Source organism: Ornithodoros turicata, chromosome 1 (assembly GCF_037126465.1).
Source record: "Ornithodoros turicata isolate Travis chromosome 1, ASM3712646v1, whole genome shotgun sequence".
NCBI lineage: Eukaryota > Metazoa > Arthropoda > Arachnida > Ixodida > Argasidae > Ornithodoros > Ornithodoros turicata.
In genome coordinates this window covers 186,978,066-186,984,861 of record NC_088201.1, presented here as the reverse complement: position 1 = coordinate 186,984,861, position 6,796 = coordinate 186,978,066, and the positions used below count along the sequence as shown (strand labels likewise).

Below are 6,796 nucleotides of genomic sequence, written 5' to 3'. Positions count from 1 at the left end.
CGCGCGCGCAAAGAACTGAGAGTGAAACCGAAACTCAAAAGCCACAAGTCGCCGCTAGGAGCGCGCGCAGCGGAGAGCCGAAATCGAAAACACCCGCGGGCGGCGCAGAGGGAGCTAGGAGCGCGCGCGCGCATGCGCGGACGGGTGGAGCAGAGGGCGCGCGCGCATCCATAGCTGCCGCTGCGCGTCGCCTCAGTCAGTTTCTCTCTGGCTGCCGTGGAAAGCAGACGTGCACTCCCTGCGCTCGCTCAGTTTCTGGCTGGCTGTCGTACAGAGCAGACGTGTGTTCCCCGCGCACGCTCAGTTTCTGCCTGGAAGTTGCCGCGGGGGAAAAGGTGAGTGATTTGACGCGCTCCTTTTCTCGTATGTTTGCCGTGTTTAGCGGTGACCAACGAGTGATTTGACCGCGCTCGTGTTAAGCCTTTTCTCGCATGTTTAGACTTGTTTTGCGGTGAGCAAGGCTGTTGACGCATGTTTAGCGATGTGTGCCCAGTGGTTCCCGCCTTGTGTTAGCTGTGTAGTGTTGAGGTTAGGCCTAAGCGATCGCCCTCGTAAGCCTTTTTCCTCGTATGTTTGCCCTGTTTAGCGGTGACCAACGAGTGATTTGACCGCGTTCGTGTTAAGCCTTTTCTCGCATGTTTAGACTTGTTTTGCGGTGAGCAAGCCTTTTGTTCGTGTTGACGCATGTTTAGCGATGTGTGCCCAGTGGTTCCCGCCTTGTGTTAGCTGCATAGTGTTGTGACGTTGAGGTTAGACCTAAGCGATCGTCCCCGTAAGCCTTTTTCCCCAATGTGTACTGTTTTCTCCGTGCTGTTTTAGCAGTAGCGGTTAGACCTTTTCTCTCGCATGCCTAGACTTGTTTAGCAGTGCTGCAATTTTTACCTGCCGCTAGTATCTTGTTCTCTGTCTTTCTCCTCTAGAGCTATGATGGTGGCGCCATCTGGTGTGATGCCTTGCAACTAAGTGGCCACCTGTCGTCGATCTCTGCAACTACCCGACGTCAACAAGCGCTGGTCACCCCGGAGCCGTTTCTTCGCCGCGGCATCGTTGATTTTCGAATAAATTGTTTCTCTGCACTCTATTTCTATCTTTTTATTTTCTTTTCTACCTTTTTTTTATTTTTTTCAGCTCAAGTAGCCGGCAACTCACACAGTGGTCTGGACACGTCTTAGATGGTCCCCAATTAGTGTAATGACTCCCTGAATGATCCTAATTATTGTGGGGGGTTCCAAATTGCTCTAATTGCTAATTAATGGTGTCCAGATGACTGTGTGACTTGCCGGCTTCTTCAGCTGATCCACTGCTACTGTTCTGAGAAACTCCTGTTTTCACCGAATTTAGCAAAAGCCTGTTAAAGAAATCCACTCTGCTTTGGAGATCCCTTTGTTCCAACTGTTGGTGAAGTTGTACATGGTATGGTTATACATGGCTTCTTTTAGTAGTCCCGAAGAGTCGATAATGGTATTCCGGTTTCCCTGCTCGCCTCGCACACGCTAGCATGTGGGTCTGAGCAATAAATGCCAGCATGTCAGTGCGAACATCTTCTTGCAGTGGGACCGACCTGTGACGTTTCTTCGTGGACTTTCCGATTTCTTTTAAGCTCTGATAGTGCCCCAGCGTTATCGCAGGGCTTGGTCTCGTACCTGGATGCCAGCTTTGGAATGTCTTCACCGTTTTTTTTATTCAATAAAAAAAAGCGGTGAAGGCATTCCCAAGCTGGCATCTGTTGCACCTGAGCGCAGTACCATATCAGCTCTATGTTCACTGGAGTATGGCATTGTTTGCTCTGTTCAGCTGCATCGCCTGTTCAACAAGCAACGGTTGTACCGAAATGGAAATCAATAAAAGCGACACAAGACACCAGGATGCTCAACGCGCAAGGTTCCCTGTTAAGAGATAATTTTGCCGTTTTCTTTATGGCCTTCTCTTTCACTGAAAAAAAAAAAGAAAGAAAGAAACGGTATGTAATTTCGTGTCGCGCTTATCGTTCAGCACATATCAGACGTTCTGATATCTTAAAAGTAGTTGGGGAATGGTGCTGAGATCACTTGTCCATGAAGCTGACGCCAGAGACTGTTTCGATCAAACGCACCATTCTACAATGAGTGGTGTGCAGAGGAGAGGCTGACGGGAGTAATCGCCGGTGTTGCTGCCAATAGTTGGTGCCACTCGCGCCTCGACAGCACGCGACTGAATCGCCTCCCATGGGTTTCTGCCGAACTACTGGTCATGTGACAGCTCCAGTACCGTTACCGTCCAAGAGCACGTATTTCATTCTTCTTGCACACGTTGTGTAGCGGCCTGAGCAGGGACAGAGCCAAGTGAATTCCAGTGGGTCCCGTTTCTGAATCTTGTAATCAGTGCGTTATCTGTGTGTTATCTCAGCCAGCACGTTGATGTCGGGACGCGCACGCTCCAAGAACGAGAACAACAACAATAAATGATGGAGAAGTGACGATGACACGGGATGTTTTCCCGTGGTAGCCACAAGACCCTACCGCACATCGGAGTGGGTAATTTTGTAAGGCAGCGCAGCGTCACGATGATGGATCCGCTTAATGAGCAGGGTGAGAATGGTACAATGGGAATGGCCGCGCGTGGTGGCATGGGCCCGCCACCCTCGTCGTTGTTACAATAGGATGAATTAATGGTGAGCGCGAAGTGAAGACAGGTCGGAGTTCTTTTTAGAGCTCTCGAGAAGGCCAGTAGCCTGCAGAAAAGCTAAAAGGGGGGCGAAGAGCCCGGCACTGATGCGCAGGGGAGCTCCGTGGCATAGGTGGGGAAGTTACTTTTATTCTGTAGTGCACTACCGTTACTCACTACTTTTTTCAAAAAAGTAACGCGTTACAGTATTCGTTACTGTTGCGGTAGTAGGTAACGCGTTACTAACGCCGTTACTTCTGATAAGTAATGCCGTTACTTTTGCATTACTTCACCAGTTGTCCTTATAATATGTACCCTTTCTAGGTTGAGTCACATAAGTGCATTCCGCAAATCAATACAAGCAATGTTGGGCACAAACAAGGGTCACGCATGAACACAACTTACGTACATGTACGATTTATTGCAACGCAGAAGTAGTTGATGTTCAAAATTTTCATATGTGAGCTGCGCCCGTTTGGCTGAGAGGATGCCTAATTACCAGTGAGTGATCCTTGTCAAGGTTGATAGAGACAGTGACCTTTTATCTCACACAGTACAAATCCAAACAGCCAATCCCTTGGTACTTTGTTACTTGTTCAGAGGGTAGAGGCTATTTTTCTGTCGCTTTTGACCCATTCGTCTGAAAAATACCAGAGGGGGTGAAAAATAGAGGTGATAGACAAAGGTGACATCTCAACCAGGGTAGGTCAATAATCCTTCTTTTGCGTTCTTCGTGGGTGCCGATGTAACCTTCTTTTTATTGTTGAAGATTAATAGAAAAAAATCCCCGGATTCTGCAGGCACGGTCCTCGCTCAAGCTTTCAAGTTTAGACGATTTAGCAATGTTCCCGAACACGCGGTAACGCACAACGCCGTTATGCGTTAGTTATTAAAAATGTAATGACGTTACGTTACTCATTACTTTTCTCCCAAATGTAATGCGTTACCATATTTCACTACTCGAATGTAACGCGTTACCGGTAACGCACTACTTTGTAACGCGTTACTCCCCACCTATGCTCCGTGGGGCATGCACTTTGGACAGGCTGAATGGTCGATTGTCAACGAGCTCATGTTGGCGACGAAACCCCGGCGTTTACATGTGTACCTGTCACAGCCCCCGATGATATGGGGAAAAGTTGCTGGGGTGTGGCAAGCCGGGTACAGCGCCGTGCTACTGTAACCCATCTTAACCCGGGACACAGGAGTGAAAGCGGCGTTGAGTCGTAGACGCCGCAGAAGCCACCTTGCGACTTAAATGATAACAAGAAAAATAAGGTTTGCGAAGCCAATTGCGATGTTTTGCAGTCTGCGTGGGGATGCCATCCATTATCTTAACCTCCCAAAAGTAAAGAGAGATGCATTGTCTGAATGTGGTCTTCGCATATTTCTGAACCCAGCATGATAACTTTCCATATGTTACACGTAGTAGAACACGGTTTAGCACATTCCTTAACAAAGTTTGTTTAACACAGTTTAACGAGGTTTAACGGTGGTGAATGACCCGCCACATCATCATCCCATTTATGTGTGTGTGTGTGTGTGTGTGTGTGTTAGTTATTGAACTTCGTTCAATCACCATCATCATATTTGCAGCAGAGACAGTTGGCGCATATCCCATATCCTACACTATCCCATCCTAAAAACAAGCGCTTAACCGTTGGCAACCAATGTCTATGGCCCGGTTCCACCAACCCTGATTAACATCTGAACCGAGATCAGCTCTCCCTCAACTTGAATATAATTCTTAACTCTGCTTCACCAGGAGTAGTTTTAGTCACTTAAACATTCATTATGTCACTAACATTGCAAAAAAAATAATTGTATGTTCACTACAAGTTTTAGCGACCCTTAATTTCGGTTCAAAGTCAACCAGCAGTCGTGAAGCCGAGCCTATGAAGTTAAGTGCGACCACGTAAAATTTGTTGTCAGAAATAGTTCATAGCTGTGAACCACATCGACCCGTTTCGTAACGAAAGATAAACTTAGTTACCAGCGAGCGGTTGCGTAGCCATGTAGGGGATAGCCCCCTCCCCCCCTTGCCACGCTGGCACACGCAAATCGCCAAAATCCGAGGTGGGAAAAACAGTACACATGTGGGGGGGGGGGGGGGCGGAGGTCCATATGACAATTACGAAAGCTCTCTCAATTCCTGGCAGTTCTTTGCAGTTCCTGGCCTTTATGTAAACAGCATAATACTCCGGGACAGTTTCGAAGTTACGAGCTTCACATATATAGTACTTCCAATGCGGCGTCACCTGTCATGACAGCCAATATGTAATGGCATAATTTCATCAGTAACGTTGAAATATTTTAGATTTTTCATTTGTGTTATTATGGCTAGGAAGCTAGCTTGTTTTCGTCGTATATTCTGTCGCAAAACTATAAGCGTGAGCATGTTGGTAGCACATTTCAAACTTGAGAGCAGATAAAAAACAAAGTGTCTTGCTCTGAGAGACGTCAGCCACGAAAAAGAAACGCCATCATGAGTTCCACACTTTCCCTTCGAGCACTGTGTCCCCGAACGGCGACGAACTAAATGAGACGTCATTCTCTGCAGCAACGGTTCCTGTAGACGGCGATGTGATGTGCATCGGTGTCGACGCTTTTGGATGGTGCGCAGAGTACCCACACATCAGAGTAAGTATAGCCTCACACTTACCTCCTGCCATTGGAATACGGGAGACCGGGAATTGTCATCGCACTCGCTACTTAAAGAAAAACGAAGCAGAGTAGTTGAGCCATTTTCTCGCTGTCTGTTAGCGGCACGAGCAACCACTAACTGAGGAAAGTTTCATTGTCACTGAAAGTATGGCAAGGAGAACACAGCTACAAGACTTGTTTCAGTCACGAGCAAATAAGACTTCCTTCCTTCCTTCTAATAGATGTGTATCCCCCCCCCCCCCCCCAAGTAAAATTTTCCGTTCCCGCAATTTTGAAATTTTGCACGACGTACACTGTAAACTTTTTCACACCTTTAAAGGTGTGCGCTATGAACATTCAACCTGGTTGCGTAACATTGCATCTCCAGGATGATATTTTACAAAATTTGGAAAGCATTACTAAAGTGTCAGTGCAAATCTTGCTGTCATTATGTCTTGGATATCGTAGGTACGAGCTAATGCATATATGCATCGCTATCGATAATCGAGCACGCGCAAGTGTCTACAATACTGTTGAACAATGTTGAGATGTTGCAAGACTGAATTTTTGGAAGACAGACAACACTCGAGTAAAGAAAATTTGTGCGAAACCGTGCTCCATTATGATGTTATCAAAATTACACCTAAAAAGGCGTGCGCCATGCACGTTGTTACACCTTTAAAGGTGTGAAAAGATTTAGAGTGTACGCTTAAAGGACAGCTCCGGGGATACCTTGAGTTCTTGACACTGTAACAATATTCTGGAAGTCCATATCGAACTGTGTCTGAAACCACCCTTCATTTCCACAAAACATCCCCATATTTTAAATAATCGTAAATTAACCATTTCGAAACAGACGTGGGTCCGAACAGTAAAGCATTCTGAACATTCCACAAGAAAAATGTCCGAATACGGAGAGTTGCTAGACAACAGGATGCAGTATAGCTGTCTAGGATTCACCGTACATACCCACATCTATTTCATACAGCGGGCGACAACGGTATTTGTTTCTCTCCATCCTGGATCTCCACACTATGAGAAAAAAAAAAGGAGTACTTTTACTCCTTTTGGGGAGTAATTGCATTGCCACAAAAAATAGTCCCTTTCGGGAGTAAATGCACGGGAGTAAATGAATGTCACAGAGTGAAGACCGCATTTCACGCGCTGTTGTAAGGGTCCCAGGTACATAATTGGTGCGCATGCATGAAAATACTTTGAAGCAAACCGTCAACGGTGATATATCGAGTGATATAAAATCTTGCGCCATACTACGGCACAATTTGCGAAGAAAGATGCGCTAACTGTTTCTTACTCTGTGTGGCTGGAAAATTGCACCGTTGTGTGAGTATACAGCCTTATGTCGTTCAAATTGACCAAGGGCACATATTTACGTAGACTGTTGCACTCAGGAGACCATTCACGAAGTTTAATGACAATTTGCAGTCCTGGGGAGTAAATGTCGGGACTAAATGTTGGGTTAGGGGACTAAAATGGGGAGTAATTGCAGACT

General features: G+C 46.4%; 1 long non-coding RNA gene across 1 annotated transcript; it reads left to right on the top strand.

Moving 5' to 3' along the window:
* The first annotated feature begins 299 nt into the window (after positions 1-299).
* Positions 300-1,078, top strand: LOC135374146 (uncharacterized). Its single transcript, XR_010416782.1, has 2 exons — positions 300-335; positions 921-1,078. It is a non-coding gene; the product is annotated as an uncharacterized LOC135374146 (long non-coding RNA).
* Positions 1,079-6,796: the final 5,718 nt, after the last annotated feature.